Source organism: Lactuca serriola, chromosome 8 (assembly GCF_051521515.1).
Source record: "Lactuca serriola cultivar US96UC23 chromosome 8, Lser_US96UC23_V15, whole genome shotgun sequence".
Lineage (NCBI taxonomy): Eukaryota > Viridiplantae > Streptophyta > Magnoliopsida > Asterales > Asteraceae > Lactuca > Lactuca serriola.
The window spans coordinates 16,848,003-16,860,914 of NC_136415.1; positions in this window are offsets into that span (position 1 = coordinate 16,848,003).

The following is a 12,912-nucleotide window of genomic DNA, read 5'->3' on the forward strand; positions in this document are numbered from 1 at the left end:
AAAAGGGAGAAAAAGGAACAGACTCCCCTGGGTAGTTGTGGCGAGATCGAATGGGGCTGCTACAAGTTGCTTTAAATTTCGCCGAAAGACTGAAAACTGGAACTGCTGCCTCTGAATTTGCCGAAAAATAAAATCAAGACCGCCATCTTCAAAAATGTGGTGCAAAATATTGCAAATAAATGCAGAGTATAGTAACCATGACGTGGGAAAGTGTCGACCACGTCGTCTCGTCGAGAATGACATCCTCTACTCGCGATGAAAAATCCTCCATGACATAGGAAAATGTCAACCATGTCATGGCAACCGGGACGATACTTCTTCCTCGCGTCGAAATAAAACTCTATGGTATGGGAACTGCTCATCCATATCATAAGAGTCAAAACATCGTAACAATGCCAATCTTCAAAACGATCGCTCACGAAATAAATATGCACCCCACACTTATGACAAATCGTGGGTCTCAACTATAATCTTCAACTCTCATACCGCTCTCTCTAGCAACAGTCGGACCTAGCTGCTGAACTTACTGCCAACTTCCTAAGGGCGAAAATTCTGCAGAAATCTAAACAACCAAAGAGCATCAACATGAAAAACAAACTAAATCAAAGTTTAATTACATACCAAATACTAAAAACTAAACTAAACTAAAAATAACACAAAACAAATAAAACAAAATAAAAAGGATCACTCGTCATCTCCATCATCATGTGGCTGTGTCCCAGAAGTACCGGCCCCATCAAATCGTGACTGGAATGGTGGTGGAAAGGGAACCGAATACTGAAACCCCTGGTGAGCAAAGAATGCATTCAATGCATTCCCTTTCCACCGCTGTTGCGCGTCCACATGTGCAACATACTCGCTAAGGTTCTGGACCCTCATGTCAAGACGATCAATGCCCTGAGCTAAGTAGCGCATATCGATCTCCGGCTCAGGTCCCTGCTGCGCTCCCCGAGGAGCAAGTCTACGCCGCGGTACCCGTCTCGGCTGTGGCTCGGCAGCACCCTCCGCTTCTGCCACATCATCTGCTCGAACTCTCAAAACACCATCACCTCCCCGCTCTAATACGCGCATCGACTCCAATAGCTGAAGACTCATCGGCCTCATGTCGTGAAACACCATCGATCTCGTGATCTCACGTGTCATCAACTGGTATGATCGAGCTAACCGTGTGATAAAATGCCCTCCGCATATCGGGCTATCTCCCCGAAGTCCCCTGGCCCTCCGTCCCAAGTATGCAGCTAAAGCAACTGGAAGGTTCAGGTGCCTCCCTGGAGTAACTAGTGCCCATAGGAAATACAGGTCCGTCGAAGGCACTCTCTCACTATTCTTGTGATGCGTGAGAGACATAGAAATCAACCGGTGCAACATTCGGTATGTAGTGGACCGAATCATCCCCCCTCGAGCAGTAGATGGTGTATACACTCCTCCCGTAATCTCGGCCCAAAAGGTGTTCTCGTTATAGTCCGCTGGCCGTTCCATGAGACAGTCAGCAAGGAATGCCAGGAAGTGGACACTCCTCGTCTCGTCGGCTGTGTAAATACCAACCCGAGTAGCTAGCTCTATCACGCTGCATTCCCGGCTCACTCCTCCCAGTCTGAAAGCAAAGGTTGTCCTGTCATTGAGTGGCTTCCTAGGATCATAGGAAACTGTAGCGTAGAACTCCAGCAAAAACTCCCGATACACAGGCTCCTGGATCCTGAACAAACGCGCCCATCCCTGACACACAAACAATTCCACACCACTCGCGTCCGAGTGTGTGTATTGCAAAAATTCCTGGATCAATGCAGCAAGTCCAGTCCTGGTAGCCAATTCCCAATCAAATGAGGGTGCAATGTCAATCTCCTTGGTGAGAAGTAGGCTTAAGTTGGTGACATAACGCGCCCGGGTAGCATCGTTCAGCGTTTGCGGAAAATGTAAAAAACGATGATCGGTCACATCCTCGGGAGGGTTGGTTCTTTGTGTCCTTCGAGCCATAATTTGTGTGTTGAATTTGACAAGAAAAGAAACACAATCGTAGGTCTTGGAATGAAATCGTCGTCACAGTTCGTGTGCGAGAAAAGAAATTGGGTTTGAAAATAACAGCGAAGTCAAAGGGTCAAGATATATTTACCTGGTCGCTTTACGCGGGGCGTAACACAAGGGTACGCGGGGCGTAACACAAGGGTACGCGGGGCGTACCTCAACCCCCTGAAATGTCCATGCGCGATCAGATGTTGAATTACGCTGGGCGTAATGTAACTTACGCGGGGCGTACGTTTAATTTTCTTCCTTCCTTTTTTAATTTAACTTCCTTTTCTTTTAATTATTTAATTAAGGGACTTAAAACTTATTTATTTATTTTTTTTTCATTTTAATTTCTTTAGCTAATGATGACTTCACGATGAGTGATAAAAAAAAATTGAGATGTCATAACCACTTATCTTTGTCGAGATCAAACGACAACGGTTGATCAAAAACCTTTGCATGCAAGAATTGGTTTGCGAAAATACCCACTTTCGGGACCCGTTAGAATATTTCCTTTGTTTTCCTTGCACCTTTAACTAAAAGCGGAACAAGAAGTGACCTAACTAGTCAAGAACAGCAAGAGCTCGGTCTTCCACTTAACCACCACAATACGCCTTGCTATACTACGCCTCATGGGTTGAGTTGGACAAATCAACAAAGTAGTAGGCTAAGCAGGTCAACAATTCCCTAATCGCTTGCAATCACGAAACCCATGCAAAAAGTAAAGTCAAGCAATGTGTACAATCCAAAATTCCTGCAAAATAAAAACAAGAACCTTCCCGACAAGTGAAATGATATCATCGAAAATCAAACTAAAAAAAAATGAAAACTAACAATAAACTAACTAAAAACAAATAACAAATAATCAAATAAAATAAATTAATGAAAAGCCGTTCCCCGGCAACGGCGCCAAAAAGTTGATGTGCACAAAAGTACCCACTAATTTTAATATTTATAACCTAACAAATTTAGACTATCTATGCACTTATAGGCAGTGTACCTAGTCAGATTACAGTATAGCTTAGGTAAGTCGGGTGTCAATCACAGGGAACGGTGGATTAATTTAATATATTTGATTATAGGTTATAGGTCACACGAAAATAATAAATAAAATGGTTTAATAAATCTCAAATTAGCAAATAACAACTCTCGATAAACTAACAGGAAAGCAAATCTCTTCAGGTACTTTGGTTTAGATAAATTACACCTTAAAACATAGACAATTGCATACACAAATTCATTTATTCAATGTTCACCGATTCCTAAAATGATTAGATTTGCGTTCACTATAACTAATCCTTTAGCAAACAAGTCAATTCAAACAGTGATCAGTTGATTAAACTAACATGTTTCCTAGTGTTCAGTTCGTATCAAGCAAGACTTGTAAATACAGTTAATCAATGTAGACATTTAATCAACCTCTTGTTGATGGTCATCAAACAAGGCTCACACATTAACTTACTTATTCTCAAATTAATCCTAGTTTCACATTCGTTATTTCTAGTCTTATAATCTCGATGGTCATCAAAAATCATAAGAGACAAGCAAATCAAGCAGATGTTCAAGCAACTCAATTCACTTAACAATTAACAGAAAATAATCATCATTAACACATGAGGATCTTTTAACAAGCTTGGCAGGATAAATTAAACACAAATAAACTATTTAATATAGCAATTAGTCTAATAATCAAAGCTTCATTCAATCATAAACACAAAGTAAAAGGTTTTTATACCTAAATCAGAAACTAAATACAGAAAAGTACCACAATAGAATGCTAAACATGGTCACGTCAGCAAACCATATGATAATCAACATGTATCCGCTCTCCAATCCTTCCGATCTCCGCTTCCGTTAGCTTAACGGCCTTCCGGCCGCCTTCTAGACCCTCAAAACGGCTTAACAGTAGCTTATTGTCGACTAAATTAGGTTAGAAGTCGAATCCCCCTTCCTGGTTAGCTAAAAATCGACATTTATAATCTTTGTGGCCGACCTAAGTACGTTGGGCGTACTTAGGATTACGCAGCGCGTACTCAAGATAATCACGCGATCAAGTTTATCCGGTGCAAAGGTGTACGCGGCGCGTACTATTTCCTTACGCGGGGCGTACTCACTTTTTCAGCAATTTTGATTTCTTTTAGCTTCTAAGTCCGGCTTCCGCTTTAGTTTTTTCTTTTGTGGTTCATCGGCAACGAATAGCTGCAAAACATAACTCAAAGCATTATGAGTACTTTTTAGTTCTAAAATAGAATAAATAAGGCCAAAATATTAAGATAAAGTGTATAAAAATATATATATAAATACACATATCAGCGGTAGTTTTCGCTCTAAAGATATGGAGGCATTACCTCTATAGCACGAAGTGCAAACTTTTAACTGATCATAAGAGTCTTCAATATCTCTTTAATCCAAAAGAATTGAATATTAGGCAACGACGCTGGCTAGAACTACTTAAGGACTACGACTGTGAGATACTTTACCACCCCCGATAAAGCAAATGTTGTTTTTGATGCTCTCAGTCGGAAAGTCAATCTTGAGAGAAAGAGGCCAAGAGGGTTGAGAATAGAAGTTGTCTCGACTATTGTGGAAAGTATAAAGAAAGCTCAAGAAGAAGCTTCTGAGAAGAATGACCTAAAGGGAGAACGTTTGGGAAAAACGTTGGTGTTAGGTATAAATAGTCATGGACTGAAGGTATTCCAAGATCGGATTTGGATACCTAATACTGGAGGAGTCAGAAATCTTCTTATGGAAGAAGCTCACAAAACCATGTACTCGATTCATCCCGGTAGCAATAAAATGTATAGGGACCTGAAACCCTACTACTGGTGGCTGACGATGAAGCTTGATGTTGCAAAGCACGTGGCCGAGTGTGTGACTTGTGCGAGAGTCAAGACACAACATCAGAAACCATACGGGAGTTTAGAACCTTTACCTGTGCCTATGGGTAAATGGGAAGACATTGCTATGGATTTTGTCACTAAACTACCCAGAACAAAGAGTGGTCACGACATGATTTGGGTGGTCGTTGATCGCTTCACTAAGAGTGTGCATTTCATAGCAGCCAATGAGAAATGGTCTATGGATAAGCTGGCAAATTCTTACGTGAAGGATATTGTGAGGCTTCATGGCGTCTCGTTAATGATTGTATCAGATCGTGAAAGCCGTTTCACCTCAAGATTTTGGAAAAGTCTACAAGAGGAATTGGGTACCAAGTTGTGTTTGAGTACAGCTTACCATCCATAAACTGATGGTCAGAGCGAACGGACGATACAAACACTTGAAGATATGTTGAGAGCATGTACTCTGGAATTACTAGGTAATTAGGATGAACATTTACCTTTGGTAGAATTTTCCTATAATAATAGTTTCCACTCGAGCATAAAGATGGCACCTTATCAAGCTTTGTACGGATAGAAGTGTCATATGCCGTCTTGTTGGCTTGAGGCTGGGGAAAAGCAGTTTATGGGACCGGAGATAGTCCATCAAACTGTTGAAAAGTTGAAAATAATTAGGGAGAGAATGTTAGCAGCTCAGGATCGTCAAAAGAGCTATGCTGACAACAAGCGAAGACCGATGACTTTTGAAGTTGAAGATTCGGTTTTGCTTAAAGTCTCGCCGTGGAAGGGACTTATAAGATTTGGTAAAAGGGGAAAGTTGAGTCCAAGGTTTATTGGACCGTTTAAAGTTCTTCAAAGGATTGGGAACCAAGCTTACAAGCTCGAATTACCCTAAGAAATGAATGGAATTCATAACACCTTCCATGTGTGTTATTTGAGGAAGTTCACGGGAGAAGTTCCCAACATGATTCCACTTTCGGAGTTGAGAATCGATGAGAACAAAAGGTTGATTGAAGAACTAGAGGCAATCGTTGACCGAAAGACTAAGAAGTTGCGCCGCAAGATGGTCGAGTTATTGCTTGTACGATGGAAACATACGAATGGGCCAAATCTCACCTGGGAGATGGAGAGTGACATGATGAGTCGCTATCCGCATTTGTTTGTTGATGTGTGATTCCGGGGACAGAATCATTCTAAGGTGGAGAGAATTGTAATGTCCGTGTTTCCAGGCTAGGCATTAATGATGATATGATAGTCTAGGTTGACCTTTGTAACCCATTTTGAAATAATAAGAATGTATTATTTGCGTATTGTGTGTTTTATGCTTAATTGTGTGGCTTAAATGAATTAAGAATAAACATAAGCGTGAAAATGAAATGTTAAATAAACCCAATATTGATACATGAAAACGTAGTTTCGTGACGAGGTTTCCGAATATATAAAGAATGCCGAAATCCGAGTTATAACGAAGAAGTTATGATTTGTCGAAGTTTCGCGACAGAATCGGCACGACACTGTATGATGTAAAATATGAATTTAATATAGAGAGATATCTAACCTTAGTAATCTAAACAAAAGTCGTAGAATATGGTAAACCGCGAGCATACATAAAAAGAACGTCTAAATCTGACTTCGTATGAGGAAGTTATGATTTTTCGAAGTTTCGACTTAGCAGTGTACAGCCCGAAGTTTGAATATGGGACCGGGCGATATTTACCCAAAACTTTCTAAATGAGAATCGAAGATCTCATCGATAGTAGTGCAAAGAAGGAAAGACAGACGAAAACAGACGTCAGATGAAGGAGTTATGAATTTCTAAAGGAGTTTTCCTGTCCCGGCCTACTAAAAATAATATAAAAATAATATAATAAAAATACAATCAAAATTAGCCGACGGAGTCTAAACGAAAGTTGTAGAGTCCGTTCCCGCCTACGCGTGGATATATAAAACGTCGAAAACGGAGCTCGTACGAGGAAGATATGAATTTTTGAAGTTCGAAGTCGGATTTGCAAAGCTGAAGAGAGAAACGATGGCATTGCAGCATCTGGACCCTCCATCGCTGATCAGTGCACGCTTCGGATTCGGACACGTCTCCCCTCACTACGCCCCGCGTCCGAGGTTGGTACGCCCAGCATATCTTCGCTTCATATCTATCCGAGACCGAGTGCGAGCCAGCTGGATCCTCCTGACAAGCTTATCTGAAGCTACGCGGCGCGTAGCTGCTGATGACCAGCGTAATCCGAGAGGCTTTGCCTCCTATAAATACATGCGAAATTTTCCGGAAATTTCACACCATTCTACTTCTCTCTCTAAAATACTTTCTCTCTCTAAGGGTTTTAACCCTCCCTAAAGTCTAGGTGAACCCCTAGCACCCGAGGGAAGCCCCGAGGCTCCCAGAGTCCCGAGAAAAAAAGGGTCTTTCGGTTTCGGAAACGCTACTCCAAGCGAAGCCCAGTTTTCTTTAAAAACCGTTATAAGTAAGCTACGCATACGCAATTTTTAATATAGCTTCTAATTAATTATAGTAACATCATTAGGACCTTAAAATAATTATTTGGGCTATTATTATAAGTTATATAGAGTGTTGTTTAACGCTTATATAATAATAATAATAATAATAATAATAATAATAATAATAATAATAATAATAATAATAATAGCAAGACTATTAATTAGTCACGGTTAACATTAGACTAAACCCTAGTGGTATTGATACTAGGTTTTTTTCGAGGGAAAGTTATTTTGAGATAACGAAGCGTTGTTCAAGTGCAGAGACACCACCTTTCAGGTGAGTGCATAGTTACTTTCAGCTTACACATATATATGAAGTATTTTATATAAATTACGTGTTGTGTGTGCATATTATCTGTAGACTTGCTATCTATGCTGGATGAACGATTTTATACATGTTTTAAATGATTTAAACTGTATATGTATTTTATATCTATAAAATGTGTTGGGTAAAACATGGGTAGATGTAATAGTTGTTGTGTGACAAAATAAAATAATGAGAGGCCTCGTTATAGATGTTATTGATGATCCAGTCATCTAGCGGAGTATAGATGACGACCACAGACTATTCTAGACAGTCCAGTGGAACGCTAGCAGGCTTGCAACCTGTAGGTGTTTATTTGAACTACATGTTTATTTGAACTGTGTGCTCACCAGGTGTACTCCATCCCCTAGGAATCCCCTTAACAATAGTGTCCATCCCGATGATGATCCTTAGGCTAGGTCCCTTATGATAGGTGTTTAGGGACGTAATGAGAGGATATTGGGAATGAGTAATCGGGTTATTTTTTATTGATGAAATTAATAAACTTATTTATTATGGGTTGAAAATCCTATGTGCTCACCAGGCTCCTAAGCCTGACCCACTCAGTTTCTTGTATAATAGGTAGTGGCGCATGAGCATGGATGTAATGTCTTGGGATGAGAGATTAAGGGATTTTAGGCCTGTAAATACGGAATAATGTAGTATGGTCTATGTTGTATTGTTTATGCTTATGATCTGTATCGAACATGACATCCCGATTCTTTTTAATGAAATACATTTCTATGGAAATGCTTTTGATAAATCTTTATCATAGTTTGTTTTGGGACAAATTCCGTAACACTTTTATTTAAAATGTTACTCTGATTTTCAAACAAAGCATATACAAAATTGGTCTTTTCTGGCCGTGAAAATGGGGATGTCACACAACTAAACCCAAAAGATGGCCCAAACCGAAGCCCAAACACTGAAATCCAATCCTGCTGAGTATGCAGGGCGTACTCAGCTGTACGCTAAGCGTACACACTAAATGGCTTGTAAGCAGTGTGTACATAGTTATACGCCCGACGTACTCACCCAATTAGCCATAACCCTCTTTAAGCACTTAATGTTTACGACCAGAAATCCAAACCACATATCTAATCCTTAATAAACGTCTAGAACCATAAAGTCACTAACTTGGTGACTTTGCATGCCCAAAAAGGACCCAACTTCAAGATTTAGCACTTTACTTTCACTAAATGGACATAATCTCATGCATGGGTGATTCTAAACCCTAAATGTGCCAACTTTATGAACTTTGAACCTCAGAAACAACAAGTGTGGCAACTCATAGCTCCTAGCGTGCTGACAAACCACTAGATCTCATTCATTGGGCCAAAGGGCCCAAAACCCATAAAAACTAGATCTAAGCTTCTAATGAGCAAGGTCATAGATTTTTGCCTCAAACAAGCTGGAAATGAAGTAGAGAATCAAGATCCACAAGCTCTTCCTTGATCCACAACCTTGCACCAAACTCCTTGTTTTTTAATATGAACCAAAACACACCAAGATGCACACAATGAGCTCAAAAACACAATAATGGAGACTAAGGAACTATTTCTAGGGTTTTGGGGGCTCAGGGAATGGTAAAGAGGCTAGCCTTAAAGACTTAAGGTGTTTATATAAGGTACAACACCCTAAATTAGGGTTTCCACTAGCTCCTCGTACGCCATGCGTACTCCTCTTATGCTCATCGTACGCTTTACGTACTCTTCGTATGAGGTCTCGTATCCACGAGAATACCCTCCAAGTACACTAAGCATACACTAGTGTACGCCTCTCGTACCGAACCTCACACCAGTACCCCCAACGTACTCCCTAGGTACGCCCTGCATACTAGGGTTCCGAAGGCCATAACTTCCTCAATATAAATCTGATTTTGACGATCCTTGTATCCATGAATAGGTAACAAGAGGACGTATGCTTTGATAAACTCATACTTGCCTTACAACTTCCCGAACAAAAATCCAATTTCCATAAAAGCTCGAGCTGACATATTACCAAAATACCATTTGGCTCTAAAACACAAACCGAACACCTAGATCATCTAAATTACATCATCCACCTCCAAATGAGTTCAGATCTCAATTCCTCAAGGGTCCTAAGTCTACTAATACCCAATCCATGATCACCACCCTGGAATAGGAAACGATTCGGAATAGGGCATTACATATAGATCTACCAATCTAACACATACTTAGCATAATAACAATCTAAATTACCAGGATACAAAATCTAGTGGGCCGGTCTTGGTCCTTCGGCCCACAAGTACAGTGCGGAAAACTCACATCTCGGCCTAAAAAGATAGTTGAACATGACATTACTCTGAATATCAGCTCTACAAGTCACCTAAACACCAAATACCGAACAGTATCAAGCACAACTCAAATAACCAAAATACCCTTAGGTCATACTCGGTCAAAATCATGGTCAAAGTCAAAAGTCAAATAAGTCAACCGACTCAACTTAGCTGAGTATGTTTGGGCGTACTTAACTTGTACGTGGGGAGTACTAGAGCCTTGACCAGATTGCGGGTTGTTGACTGCGTATGTGTAGCGTACCATTTGGTATGCCCAACATACGCGTCTGCCAAACACCTTTTCTGATAAGTACTTATTCCATTAAGCACTTCTGTCCAAAATCTAAAACTAGTCATTAACTGATGTTCTTAATCATAAAATTCCCAACTTTATGATATTTCATGGCTATAAAGTGCCCAATACCAAAACCCCTAACTAATTAACTCATTAAGACATCATATCCACTGCATGGAAGGAAACTAATGACCAATATTGCATTTTTATGGCCTTAGATACTCCAAAACGTTTGAAAAGGCAATCCATTTTATCTAGAGCTTGCCATACTCAAGAACACCATTATTTAGGGACAAAAGCACATAATAACATCATAAAACCTAGATCTAACCAAATAAGCATCAAGGTATAAACTTTATACCTTCTGGAGATGGAAGAGGGTGCAAAAATTCTAGATCCAATGTTGCTCCAAACTTCCAAGATGTTCTTCTTTCCTTCTCCTTCCTCTATGAACACCAAAACACATACTAACAACTCAAGAATGTTGAAAAATAGATTAGGGTTTGCTAAGGTCAAATATAGAGGTGGAGGCAGATGAATGAGTAGGGTTTCAAGAGTTAAGGATGTTTAAATAGAGTCCAAACCCTAAAAAGTAGGGTTTGGCCCCTTGCCACGTACGCCCACCGTATGCTTGGGTACGCTCAGCGTATGTAAGCAACTTCTAAAAATTACAAATATGCCATTGGGGCCAAATGTACAAACAATTCTCATATCAAGGGTAAAAATGTAAAATACCTAGAATCGAGATGTTACAATCATATGTTCCAGATCTGAGGGCTTATTTGGAGTAAGAAATCATTCTAAAAACTTTGGGTGAGCAACTCTAGAGAGTTGGTGCTTAATGGGTGTCTTTATGCACTTGGTCACCCTTAAGGCATTAGGGTTTGGATCTTGACTTGTTAAGGAGTCTTAATGGATAAAATTGGAAACTTTATCCATCATGACCATGGGAAGGACAAGATCTAAGCTCGGGAGATCTTGAAGTTGTAGGGAAAATGACTTAATGGTTTAAGCTGTACAGACCAGTCCCTACGGTGTGGACTTAGGTTGCCACAACGTGGCGACTGGATAGAAACCCATATGCTTTGTCGTATAGCAGTCACATCGTGACGATCAGCTGGACTTGACTTTTGACTTTTGACCATAACTTTGGGTCATTTGGGATATTTTGATTAGTAGATTGTGGCTTGGTCCATGTGTGTTGTACAGGTGACCTGTAGAGCCGGTAGTTGGAGCAGCATTCAATTCATCTAGATTTCTGACATTAAGGTGAGTTTTCCTCACTGTATGCATGGGTCGAAAGCACCAATATCGGCCCACTAGGTTATGTTATGAATTCTGGTATATATATATATATATATATATATATATATATATATATATATATATATATATATATAGGATGTTGTTATGTTGTAACGAACCATTCTATCGGTAGATATGTATGATTACTTATCTATTGAATGTTACTGTATATGTTGACATGTTATTGTTTGGTTGAGTTGAGGCGGTCCTACTTTGTGCTGAAGACCAAGATACCCAGAGCGGTCCGGATAAGCTGTAGGCCCTGTGAGGCGGTCCAGTCAAGTCGAAGGCCCGGAGAGCAGTCCAGATAGGTTGTAGGCCCTGCGAGACGGTCCAATCATGTTGAAGGCTCATATATGCATGCTTTTATCTGTTTGGTTGTGTATGTGGTATTTTGGGGGAACTTACTAAGCTTTGGCTTACAGTTTGATGTTTCAGTTTCAGGTACTTCAGAGGGCAGGGGCAAGGCGAAGGTTTGGTTGTGCACATCATCCTTGATTTTTATATAACTTATGATTTTGGGATACTCTGATTCATGTTATGGTCTAAGTGTCTATGTTTTTATGTAATTTATGGATTTTAGAATGGTTTTAAAAATGAAAAAATTGGTCATGATTTTGGGATGTTACACCAACACAGAAACATAATCAAATTACATACAACATATCCTAATGACACGTAGCTGTGGCCCTGTAACACTCAAGATTATGCTCTATAGGCCATAAAAACATAGGAGGAAGCCTTTGCTACATAGCACAACCCTAGACCACCAAACTAATGAATAAACAATCCATTTGGATGTCTCTAAAGAAATGACATCCACAAACCACCATCCTTTGTTAAAGCATTATCCAACCTCCTCCATGTGTACGGGTGGACACATCCTCAAGCCAAATAAGAGTTTGGTTATACCTATACAAGATCAAAGAAAAGAAGCTCACTATGTGGGTCACCTAACTGCGGAAGAAGACACACTAGATCAACAACGTTGGCAACTTTTCTTATGACCAACCTGCTAATAAAACTTACATCTCTATTAATTACACCCTCCCCTCCCAAAAAAAATCCCCCAATAATGGTTTCCTGATGTCTACATGAACTCTCACGAAGCTTTATATCATCACATAAAAACTATAATATTCAAAAATTTCTTAATATTCAGTTCAAGATGTAATTCTAGACAAATTATCTTAATAATATCCAACATTCTTGCCACCTCTTCTAATCTCCAATTAAGAGTCATTCATCAAATACAAACAATCAAATTGAGAAATTAATTAAAACGATATGGGCAAAGATAATATGGCTAAAAAAAGTGATTGTATATGTCGTATTACTATAACATATATCATTACCA